The sequence below is a fragment of the Bos indicus genome, chromosome 14 (assembly GCF_029378745.1).
Source record: "Bos indicus isolate NIAB-ARS_2022 breed Sahiwal x Tharparkar chromosome 14, NIAB-ARS_B.indTharparkar_mat_pri_1.0, whole genome shotgun sequence".
NCBI classification, from domain to species: domain Eukaryota; kingdom Metazoa; phylum Chordata; class Mammalia; order Artiodactyla; family Bovidae; genus Bos; species Bos indicus.
In genome coordinates, this window is record NC_091773.1 from 55,973,345 (window position 1) to 55,986,891 (window position 13,547).

The following is a 13,547-nucleotide window of genomic DNA, read 5'->3' on the forward strand; positions in this document are numbered from 1 at the left end:
ATCCCCTGGAGAAGGAAATGGCAACCCACTACAGTGGTCTTGCCTGGAGAATTCCATGGAAAGAGGAGCTTGGTGGGCTACAGTCCATGGGATCACAAAGAATCAGACATGACTGAGTGACTTTTTTTCACTTTCATAATACTTACATTTCACAGATTAAAAAGAAAAGCTATATCAAATCACTTTTTAGGTCCCTTCTATCTACAAAGTATGTAATTTCACCAGAAAAAGTTTTGCAATCTTAAATTGCTAGGCATGGCCTATTGTTGCTATTTGTTCATTGATGTATTCTACTTTGAAAGAGGTAATGCATTCTCCATGTGGCACATAAGGCCATCCAATCAGAGATTTGGAGAGGATGAATTTTACCTTCACTGATCTCATTCATATGCTTTCCTCTGCTTTCAGCATATTTTGCTTCTGAAACCTGTAACATTCCAATTCATTACAGAGTTTTCAGATCTGTTAGAGACCTTAGAGATGATGTCAAATATTGTCATTTTAAAAATGAGGAAATCTACTCAACAATTGGATTTTTCCCAGTCTCTGGCCACTGGAGCCCCACTGATGCAGGACCCATCAACATGATCCAATATGTCCAGAATAAATAGAGTAGTGAATTATCTATTACACTCCAAACTAAACAAATATCAAGAAGCAATCAGGTAGTGCTAAATGCTGGAACAAAGATAAAACAAGATGATACACTTGAAAGGTTTGAGGAGCTGTTTAGATCAGGCAATCAAGGAAAGCTGCGTGTCTTTAATGTGGATCTAAACCATGAGACAGCAGGTCTTTTAAAAGAGGTAAGGAAAAAGCTCTCCAGAAGAGAAGGATATTCTTCAAAGACTGACAGTGGTACTAAGCTTGGTGCCTTCAAATAAAAGAAGACAGGAGAGTGTGACTGAAGCTCATGAATGAAACAGAATACAAGAGCGATCAGCAGAAGGCAGGCCATGTAGGGCCTGGAGGCCAAAAAAAGGGGTTTGAGTTTTATTCTAAGTGGATTGGGAAGTCATCAGAGAGTCTTGAGCGGGTACGTGATACACTCTTTTTAAAAAAGAAATTGCACTGGCTTCTGTGTGGAGACTGGCTAGCAAAAGGAAGAGATAAGAAGAAATTTTAGCAAGTGGAGTCTGTCCAGTGCACCTCAAAACACACTGTGAAAGTAATTTTCTCTGTACCTAAGACTCCTGAGTTCGCCAAAATGAGAAGTTTAAGTCTAGGCATAAGTAATTTTAATTTGTTCTGCTTTTATCCAAAACATTAATAACTCATTTTGGGAAAAAAAAAAGGAAAATTCTTGTAATGAGCATAATAATGAGTAACTTTTTATTACTGAAAAGAGAGGAAAGGAAATAATGGTCTCCTAATTTTGTATATTAGGTTTCCCAAGTAGTTAAATCACCATCCTTATCACTACTGACCTCATCTCACAGACTCCAAGTTGCCCGTGGATACATGTACTATAGATACTTGGCCCTACAAAAATCAAACTTAATTTTATAACATGTTCTGAGCACCCTGGAAGGTTCCAAAGAAACTGAAATACGTAAGGCATGTTTTACACTGCTATATTTAAAACAGATAACCAACAAGGACCTGCTGTATAGCACAGGAAACTCAACTAAATGTCATGTGGCAGCAGGGATGGGAAGGGAGTTTAGGGGAGAATGGATACATGTATATATATATATACATGGCTGAGTCCCTTTGTTACTCACCTGAAACTGCCACAATATTGTTAATCAGCTATACCCCAATAAAAAATTAAAAGTTAAAAAAAATAAGGTATGTTCTCTGCTCACACAAAGTTCATAATTCAGTCATGGAGACAAGATCATACACCAATAGCTGGGATAGAAAGTGTGTTTTGGGAAATACAATGAGGAAATAAATCACACTGCACGGCATGGGGAAGGGAGGAGGGGTGGAAAGATTACTTGGGAATTATTGAGAAGATGGGATCATTGAGTTCTGTCCAAAGAGCAGAAAACAAGAGTGGAAGGAATGGAATTCTCACCAGAAAAATCTGTAAGAAATTCTTAGATACTTTGAAAGTGCAAAGTATGTTAGGGTAATGGCAAGTCCTGCTGTGGGGCTCAGGCTCAGGCCTACTCTTCATCACACCGAAGAAAATTAACTGAACTGTTGTAAATTCACTGTGAATAAAGTTTCACAGTATCTAAGACAGGACAGTATTCCCTCCCTTCTCTTTAGGATAGTTCATATATTGTTGCTTTAAAAACTGAATTTAATAATTTCTTAATTGTTTTAAACTACATTATCCTATTTCTTGCCATGTGATGAGTAAACTTCACATTAATCTTTCTGTTAATGTATCTCCTTTTAAACTTATTAATATTGCATTCTAGTTTTAGTGTTGAGCGTGACATCTTTCTTGTTTTATATTTTATTTTTTCAATAGCCAAAAATAAGTTTAGAACCACTCTGGGTTATCCGGCGTGTTGATGTTAAAATTATGTCTTCTTTCTGGATTTGTTTCCATAAAAGCCATTTATAGCTCATTGCCTCAGCAATCTTTGTCACAGGAAGAATTAATTTCTTTGAAAGGTTATGGTTTGAAAGATTCAAAATGATCACCACCTAGCCTATTTTAGTGTAATCATTACTTGTATGTGTGTGTGTTTATATATATATATACATACTAAAAATATATTTTATGAATTATGGAATTTATGATCTTGGTTAGCCATGGAAGGATACTCTAGCATGTAAATTACTCACATTTTCTGACCTTGCCAAGGAATTACGCATTTTGCAAAATAGCTCAAATTAATGTTAACTGAGAATGAACCTAAATTAAATCTGCTTCAAAAATTTAAAAATGCATATATAATGTCACATGGTTATGAATCTGTGTGATTTAAATCACCTCTTAATCAATTTTGCTAAAAACAGAATCCAGGGAAAGAAACTCCAACACAGCTCATTTGCTTCACAGGCTTCTCACTCTCATGGAGCTCCCTCTAAGGGCCAAACGAATTACTGCACCACAGTCCTGTGATCAGTACTTTATATGCACCTCCCCTGTCTTCACAGCAAACCATGAGACAGGTAGGTCCTATTACTCTCATTGAGGAGATAACACGGAGATGTAATTAAACGACCTGATCTCACAAAACTAGCACAGACTGACATCAAGATTTAGAACCAGGGACCTATAACTCTTAACCTCTCTACTAATGTACTCTTTGCTAATTTGAAGATGAAAGACTTCAGTGCACATAAACTGATAGTATAAGCATCAGGGATAAATAATGTACAGTCTTTGTCCAGAAGCATAAAGCCTAATAGAAGCAAAGTTTTTCTGGAAGAAATGTATACTGTTATACATTTTATGTTCTAGGTGCTGTCTAGACACTTATACTATCTTTTTAGTCCTCAAAATAGCCCTATAATATGAGCATTGTAACCCTATTATTGGGTTTCCCAGATGGCTTAGCTGGTAAAGGATCCACCTGAAAAGCGAGAGACCTGGGTTTGATCCCTGCGTTGGAAAAATCCCCTGGAGAAGAGAACGGCTACCCACTCCAGTATTCTGGCCTGGAGAATTCCATGGACTGTATAGTCCATGAGGTTGCAAAGAGTTGGACATGACTGAGTGACTTTCACTTTCACCCTATTATTAAATAACAAACCTGATGATAGTAAATTAAAAGGCCACAGAATGAATAATGGAAAAATTAAGCATTCAGATCCAGTTCCTCATTACTCTAAAGCCCATGCTCTTTCCACTAAAAATTGGGTGAGCTTTTGGCGGAAAGGCTTAGTTCAGTGTTCAGTCTTTCTACTCCCATCCCCAAGTTATTCATCATATTAAACCATTGTAGAGCAACATGGAAGTCACTTGTATAATATGGAAAATCCAGGGATATTTGCTTACAAGAATCCCTCTGTTGTAGGCAGAATATACTTTCCCACCAAAAGAGATCCAAAGTCTAGTTCCCAGAACATGTGACTATTTCTCCTTACAAAGCAGGGTGTGGTTTGCAGGTATGGTTAATGTAATGATTTTGAGATGAAGAGATTATTTTAGATTATCCAGGGAGGCCCAATATAAGCACAAAGATCCACCATAACTCAAAATTGGTCATAGACCTAAAAGTAAAACCTAAAACTATAGTATATCTAGGATAATATAAAGGACAAAACATATTTGACCTAGGTAAAGATTTCCTAGATTCAATGCCAAAAGCATAATTCATAATAACAAATTGTTATATTCTACACATTGAAAAACACCACAATATGCTGAGTGAAAGATGTCAGACAAAAATTAGTGCATACTATATGCTTCCATTTGTATAAAATTTTAGGAAATGAAAACTAATGTATGGCAGCAGAAAGCATATTAGTGGTTGCCTGGGGATCAGGGTGAAAGTGAAAGTCGTTCAGCATGTCCAACTCTTTGTGACCCCATGGACTATACAGTCCATGGAATTCTCTAGGCCGGAATACTGGAGTGGGTAGCCTTTCCCTTCTCCAGGGGATCTTCTGAACCCAGGTCTCCTGCATTGCAGGCGGATTCTTTACCTGCTGAGCCACAAGGGAAGCCACAAGTGTAGGAGATAGGAAAGAATAACTATGAATGGGCCACAAGAAAGTTTTGGAAGAATAGATATGGTCAGTATTTTGATCATAGTGATGATTTTACCAATACCATAATTTATCAAATTACATAATTTTAATATGTGAAACTCATTCTATGTCAATTATACCTCAATAAATCTGTAAGAAAGTCAAGCAACGTAATTCATTATCATAGGAGAATTAAAGAGAAAAATAAATCATTTCAATAGTTGCAGAAAGAACACTTCATGAAATTTAACACTCATTCATAATAAAAGGTCTCAGCAAACTTGGAACAGTAGTAGGAAACTTCTTGAATATGATAAAATGTATCAGAGAAAACCTATAGCCAACATCACATTCAATGGTCAAATATTAAGGCAAGGATGCCTCATCTTACTGCTTCTATTCAACACTGAACTAGAATGTTCTAACTTGTATAATAGGAAAGAAAAAGAAATACAAGGTAGAAAGCTTGGAAAGGAACATCGTAAACTATAATTACTCACAGATGATATGACAGGGAATGCTGAAAACTCTGGAGCAAACCAAAGAAAATTCTTAGCAAAAATAAGTAAATTTAGCAAGGGGCATCTAGTATAAAGAGATCCAGTTAAAGAGTTTTGGGGTTTTTCATTTTTTTCATTTCTTTCCTGGAAGAAATTTTGTATAAATGAAATATCTAGACTGAATTACTGTTCAGTATTCACTTCCTTTTCCTCAGTCCATGAGAGAAATATACTTTTCTGCTGCTTTAACATTACACCTGACCACATGACTTGTTTTGTTTAACCAGATGTTGGCCAATGTGACACAGCGGAAGCTTGGAACGCATTTATGCAGGTGGGCTTGCATAAGGTCCTTGCATATGACCTTGCATAAAGGTCCACCATATCAAAATCGGTCATAGACCTTTAAGTAAAAATCTAAAACTATAACACATACCTGGAACTTCTGCCATCACCATGAGAAAACCCTGCAGTTTGGGACACTAACCCAAGATGGAAAATGAGAGACACTTGCGGAAAAGTTCCCCACCCTAACTGTGATAGACCCAACCTCAATCAGACAAGCCCCAGCCAACTCCCAGATGCATAAGCTAAATACACAATTGCACCACTGAGATTTTGTGCTTGTTTGTTATGCAGCAAGAGCCAACTGATTTCCAGGTGGTCTGCTTGGCTAAATGTTATGGAAAATTTTAGTATGCTCCAGAAATTAATCAGACATTATCTTCATGTTCAGGCAAAGAAATAAATGTGTATTGCAGAGTAAAATATAAAACTGCGTCAATAGGATCTATGGTCAATAGATTTTCAACAAGGGTGTCAGAAACATTCACTAAGGAAAAGGATAGTCTTTTCAACAAATGGTGCTGCGACAACTGGATAGCCGCATGTAAAACGGCTAAGCAGGACCCTTACCTAATAACATGCAGAGAACATTCACTTGCAATGGATCAATGACCTAAATATAAGAGCTTAAACTATGAAACTCTTAGAAGAAAATATAGAGGTAAATCTTCATGAGCCTAGATCTGGAAAAGAATTCTAGATATGACACCAAAAGTACAAGCAACAAAAGAAAATATAGACAAATTGGTCTTTATCAAAATTTTAAACTTTTGTGTTTCAAAGGATACCATTAAGAAAGTAAAAATCTCAAATTGGGGGAAACATTTGCAAATCATAAGGGACTTATATCTAGAATATATAAAGAACTCTTACAACTCACTTATGAAAAGACAACTTAATTTTAAAATGGGCAAAGATCTGAATAGACATTTATTTCTCCAAGGAAAATAATACAGATAGAGAATAAGCAAATGCATAGATATTCACAGCCTTGGTTATCAGGGGAATGCAAAACAAAAGCACAATGGGATACCACTTCATAAATAGTAGGATGCTTAGAATCAAAACTTAAATATCAACAAGTGTTGGCAAGAATATAAAAAATCAGAGCCCTAATTTACTGCTAGTTAGAATGTAAAACGGTAAAACTGCTTTGGAGAACAATCTGACAGTTCCCCAAACAACTAAAATTAAAGATACCATGTGACCCAGTAATTCAAATTCTAGAGAAATGTATATATATATATATATCCACATAAACATTTGTACATAAATGCTTATAGCATCATTACTCATAATAACCAAACAGTAGAAACAATTCAAATGTCTATCAATGGATGAATTTTGAATAATCAAAATTTAAAAAATACCAACAATGGAGGACAAGCTGTCCGCTTTGTAACCCAGATTGCATTCCTATTGAATTTGATGCAAATTGCCTTGTTGCTTCCAATATTTGCCACCACTAAGCAAAGTGTTTCTCCCAGGGCATGAGGAAAGAGATGATGAAGTCATTATAAGTTTACCAAACTGATTTTCCAGAATTGTAGGAAATCTAGCTTTTTATTTTGAATTGTATTTTTAGAGCCTTAGTAAGGTATAAGTGACATGCAACAAACTGATTATATTTAAACTCAACAATTTGATTAAGATTTGACATCCATATAAATCCATAAAACCACCACCACAGTCATAGTAATGAGCCTTTCCATCATCTTTTGGTTTACTTCATGCCCTTTTATAATGTCTCTCTTTCTACTATTTCTGCTCTTCAGACTAGCGTTGGTTTTCTCTTCATTATCATAGATTAGCCTCCATTTTAGAATTATACATAATTCTGCTCATGAAAAGTTTATTCTTTTTTTTTCTTTGAGTAGCCTCACATGGCTTACTCATTTTGCTGCTGCTGCTGCTGCTAAGTCACCTCAGTCGTTTTGGTAGTCATCAATAGTGCTTTAATGAGTAGTTGATTTTTCATATCGTGTAGAAGCATGACAGTCTGTGGATATACCACTATTTGTTCATTCTTTAGTCTTTCTCTACATATTTGAGCTCTTTCCAGTTCTTGATTGATACAAATAAACCTTCTAAAGATATTTGAATGTAAATGCATAAATAAAATGAATATACAGACATGGGCTATTATTTGACCATAAAAGTGAATGAAGTATTGATATATACTCTAACTTGAATGTATCTGGAAAACATTATGCTCAGTGAAAAGAGCCAGTCACAAAAGTCCACATGTTATATGATTCCATTCATATGAAATTTCAGAACAGGAAACTGTATAGAGACATAAAGTAGACTAATGCTTGCTTAGGGATGGGTGGTGGAAGGGATGAGGGAATAGGAAAGAGATAGCTAAAGGGTACAGAGTTTTTTAATATTCATTTATTTGGCTCCATCAAGTCTTAGTGGCACATGGACTCTCTAATTGTGCCACCTAGGCTGAGTAGTTGTGGTGTATGGGTTTAGCTTCTCCAAGGCATGGGGGAATCTTATTTCTTCCACCAGGGATCGGACCCATGTCCCCTACATTGCAAGGCAGATTCTTAACCACTGGACCACCAGGGAAGTTCCTAGAGTTTCTTTTTGAGTGACAAAAATGTTCTAAAATTGACTGTGACAACCAATACATGACTGTCTGAATATACTAAAAGCCATGGACTTGTAACACCTTAATGGGTGAATTGTATGCTATGTAAATTATATGTCTTAAATTGCATTGAATCATGTATATTACTATATGTGAAATAGATCGCCAGTCCAGGTTCGATGCATGAGGCAGCGTGCTCAGGGCCGGTGCACTGGGATGACCCTGAGGGATGGGATGGGGAGAGAGGTGGGAGGAGGGTTCAGGATGGGGGACACATGTACACCTATGGCTGATTCATGTCAATGTATGGCAAAAACCACTACAATATTGTAAAGTAATTAGCCTCTAATTAAAAAAATAAATTAATTTTTAAGCTATTTTAAAATATAATAAAACAGAAATTATCCTTGTTAGGATGAGAAAATTTTAACTTAAAATTTAACTAAAGGAAATTAAATTAACTAAAGGAAACCTTTATGAAGAATTTGGAATTTCAGATAAGACTTGAAAATCTGAAACCAGACAACTTGATAGATGAAAGACTAGAAAGAATACTTTAATTGGCAGAGGAAAAACTGTTCTGGACATGCCTCAAAGGCAAAGAAACTGAGCATTTTTGGCAATGAAGAAGGAAATTTAAAAAAGCAATTCTCTGGCTTCACCATAGCACTAACCACTCTATTGTATTATTATCTCTATATAATTCCACCCAAATTCTGTCTTTCAGAAAGTTATCACTTGCTTCAACAAAGATTAGCTCTTATTAATTAACAAAGTAGGAGATCTTACCATATTATTACTATATTTATGTTTTGTGAAGCTTGAAGGAAGGCTCAGGGACCAGGTAAAAGGAATGTGTTGCACTTTAAATAATGGCAAACTGAATGATTCTGATGTGAATAGTATAAAAATACTCCAACATTAAAACTACTACTCAAAATCATGCAACTAATTGTCACATGCTGATGTCTGGTTCACTATGGCAGACTGAGCATTGTTTGCCTCTCCGTGTTCTCAAGACTACCTTGAAATTTCAGCAAAAAGTTTATTGAAAATAAATAAATCCATGCCAGCGCTGAAAATGAGTATGTCATGTACATAGTCAAGATTTTGACATATTTCTGGGAGACAAAATTTGAATGGATCATTCTAATGGAAACACAAGAGCAAGGGAAATTTCAAGGAATAGAGCACAAGGGAGCCATCTTAAGAGTCCCAAATAGAGCCTCTAGGTCTAAGTTTTACTTGGACTTTGAATCAATTATCAATGCGTTTAGTTAAAAACACTTTGGACTGTTGGGCCTCTCTCCAATCCAGTCTAGCAGTTAGCTGGAACTTTTGTCTCCAGTTAGAATGTCAAAAATTTTCCTAGGTAGGCTCCAAGATGTTGGTCTTAGAGTTGGGAAAAAAGAGCAGATCCAGGATAAATTCAGATTTCCACAGTAGATCTAGAATAAGAGTTGTTTTTTGTTTGTTTGTTTATGGTTAAATGTGAGGGTTTCAAACCAATTTGCTTGTCCCTTACAACATCATTATACTAAAAGTTCCAAAAGGCATGAGGATGAGAACAGAGATAATGAATAGCAGGAAATAATAAACAAAAAAATTCCAGATTAAAGATAGTTTTTAATCTTCAGATTGAAAGTCCCTCCCGTGGGTCAAGGAGAATAAATGGGAAAAAGGAAAAAACCTACAATTGTTTACATCCTGGTGAAATTTTTAAACTTTTAGGACAAAATTCCTTATAAAATGATTACTTATAAAATAAAATGAATAAGATCAGGATCAGATGTTCCAATCAGGTAGAATGGATGCTAGAAGCCAGAGGAAAGATACCTTTGCTGCTGCTGCTGCTGCTAAGTCATTTCAGTTGTGTCTGACTCTGTGTGATCCCACAGACGGCAGCCCACCAGGCTCCCCCCTGTTGCTGGGATTCTCCAGGCAAGAACACTGGAGTGGCTTGCCATTGCCTTCTCCGAAACATACCTTTAGAATTGTGAAAAAACCATTTGGCATATATATATATATATATTTTTTTTTTTTTACTAACCAGGTAATCATCAAGAATGATCAAAATGAAATAATTTTCAGATCTGCATGTGCTGAAGAATTTATATCCCATTTCTCATTCTCTGAAACAAACAAACAAAAAACAAACTTAAACATATACATAGGCAGAATAAAGTTTGTGAGGCAAGATGGATAAAGTCTTTTTTTAAAAAAAGGGGTGGAACCAAATCATAATACAATGAAAATGAATCCCATAATTATGGTCATGCAATTAGAAATGAATAAATTTACATTGCAACAGACAGTTAGAAGGCTCTAGGAATCATATTTTCAGGATAGAAGTATATTCCACTAGGCAACTGCACTTCAGAAACTGGAAAATTTTAAAACATAATAAAGTGAATTATCTCTTTAGCCAATGAGAAGGAAAAACAAATAGAAACTCCAAAAAAAAAAGTGTATTTGAAAATAATGATCCAAATATGAAGTTAACTAAAATGTGATGTGAATTAAGCAATTGATAGACATAAGAAAATTTATCTGAACTTTGCTCTTAAAACATTATCCTTAGAGAAGCATATGGATAGCGGCATTGTTTTAGGGTTTCTCCTACATATCTGAGAAATTTCACACAACAATACTTTCACAAATGGTGGTTAAAGTACTGGTTAAAATATTAGAATCAACCTACAGATTGCAAATATTACAACCTTGCTAATGAAGAAGCAATGGCAAATATTATGAAGAGATGAGAAGAAAGTATCAAGAAACTGTATGAAAGTTAATTGCCCAATTTTTGATAATTGGAAAAGGCAGAGGAAACAGAGATCAAATTGCCAACATCTGATGGATGATCGAAAAAGTAAGAGAGTTCCAGAAAAACATCTATTTCTGCTTTATTGACTGTGTCAAAGCCTTTGACTGTGTGGATCACAATAAACTGTGGAAAATTCTGAAAGAGATGGGAATACCAGACCACCTGATCTGCCTCTTGAGGAATCTGTATGCAGGTCAGGAAGCAACAGTTAGAACCAGACATGGAACAACAGACTGGTTCCAAATAGGAAAAGGAGTACATCAAGGCTGTATATTATCACCCTGCTTATTTAACTTCTATGCAGAGTACATCATGAGAAACGCTGGGCTGGAGGAAGCACAAGCTGGAATCAAGATTGCCCAAAGAAATATCAATAACCTCAGGTATGCAGATGACACCACCCTTATGGCAGAAAGTGAAGAAGAGCTAAACAGCCTCTTGATGAAAGTGAAAGAGGAGAGTGAAAAAGTTGGCTTAAAGCTCAACATTCAGGAAATCAAGATCATGGCATCTGATCCCATCACTTCATGGCAAATAGATGGGAAAACAGTGGAAACAGTGACTGACTTTATTTTTCTGGCTCCAAACTCACTGCAGATGGTGATTGCAGCCATGAAATTAAAAGATGCTTACTCCTTGGAAGGAAAGTTATGACCAACCTAGACAGCATATTAAAAAGCAGAGACATTACTTTGCCAACAAAGGTCTGTCTTGTCAAGGCTATGTTTTTTCCAGTGGTCATGTATGGATGTGAGAGTTGGACTGTGAAGAACGCTGAGTGCCAAAGAATTCATGCTTTTGAGCTGTGGTGTTGGAGAAGACTCTTGAGAGTCCCTTGGACTGCAAGGAGATCCAACCAGTCCATCCTAAAGGAGGTCAGTCCTGGGTGTTCACTGGAAGGACTGATGTTGAAGCTGAAACTCCAATACTTTGGCCACCTGATGTGAAGAGCTGACTCATTGGAAAAGACCCTGATACTGGGAAAGATTGAGGGCAGGAGGAGAAGGGGACGACAGAGGATGAGATGGTTGGATGGCATTACTGACTCGATGGACATGGGTTTAGGTGGACTCCAGGAGTTGGTGATGGACAGGGAGGCCTGGAGTGCTGCGGTTCATGGGGTCACAAAGAGTCGGACATGACTGAGTGAGTGAGCTGAACTGAACTGAACTATGATAAATCAATAAATATTAAAACAGAAATGTTTGAAAGTTAAAAGTTAAATTTCTGGGAAGTGTAACTGAGGTTGACAGTGGGGAAAAAAGGAGAGACTTTTACATGTCTCTCCATATCTTTCTCTACTATTTGAATTTGTTTTAATTTTAATTCTTTGTTTTCTTAATATAAAATAATAACTAGTGTTTTGTTCCCTTGAACTGTGTATTTCCAGTGTCTTACATATGGCTGTTATTCAAAAATGGAAAAAAAAATGTTTTCTTAACCTAGTTGTCTAGATAAAATTGATGGGTTGTTCTTTTATGCTCTGGAATATAGTGGGTAACAGACAGATTTGCTTTCATGGCAAGTCTTTGATTTCTTATAATTTATATTCTGTATTCAGAAACTAATAAAAAAAGCAGATAAATAAACAATGTAATTTCAAAAATTTATCATTGCTATAACGTGACAGAGTGACTGGGATGGAAATGACCAGTTGAAATTGGGGAGGAGAAAACAGGTAAGACCTCTCTAAGAAGACGATACTCAACCCAAATTCTGAGCAAAAAGATAAGAGGCAGACTGTCCCAGTTAGGTGGAAGGAGAAAGACAACAGGCCTAAGAATGGAAAGTGCTTAAGGAACCCAAAGACAAAAAGATGACCAGTATCACTAGAGCACAGAGAAAGAGGAATTGTAGGAGTGAAGTTGTTCTTATTACTGATTTTTAGTATGATTCTATGCTGGCGTGTCCAGTTGTGATTTACGAAAATTCTGGTGAGACAGATTCTTTTTCTTGGTAGAGAGGACAAGATGGGATTTAGGAACCTGCTCATCTCCTTAGCAACACAAATACTACCCTTATTGGATACAAGGATTGGGGACTCTGTCTGGTTTACTCAATACTGTATGTCCGGTACTTGGCCGATAGCAGGCATTCAGTTACTGTTGATTAAATCAAGGGAATCATCTCTGAAGTGTATATTTTAATTTTGTATCATAATTTTGGGATCACATACTGCATTTCCCCTGGAGGAGTGCATGGAAACCCATTCAAAGTATTCTTGCCTGGAAAATCCCATGGAGAGAGAAGCCTGGGAGGCTACAGTCCATAGGGCTGAAAAAAGTCAGACATGACCAAAGTGACTTAGCACACATGCATACTACATTTTATCTATTTAAGAACTTTTATTGGGTTTCTTTTTATGCCAATACTGTGTTGAGTACTAGAGATATAAAGATGAGAGTCCATTCTATAATCTACCTAATTTATTAGAGTTTATAACATAATTGTAGTTTAAAAACATTTGTACAATGACTCCAGTTATCATTAAACCACTATGCATGAAGAACAAAATGTTAGACTGACATGAAAAGGCACTTCAATGAATTACAAAGGACATATTGTAATTCAAGGAATTACAAGGACATGTCTGTCCTTTCAAGACTGAATTCTGACTATTATTTGATCATTTTCCACCATACTGCACATTCAACAGTTCTCATTGCTACGGTCA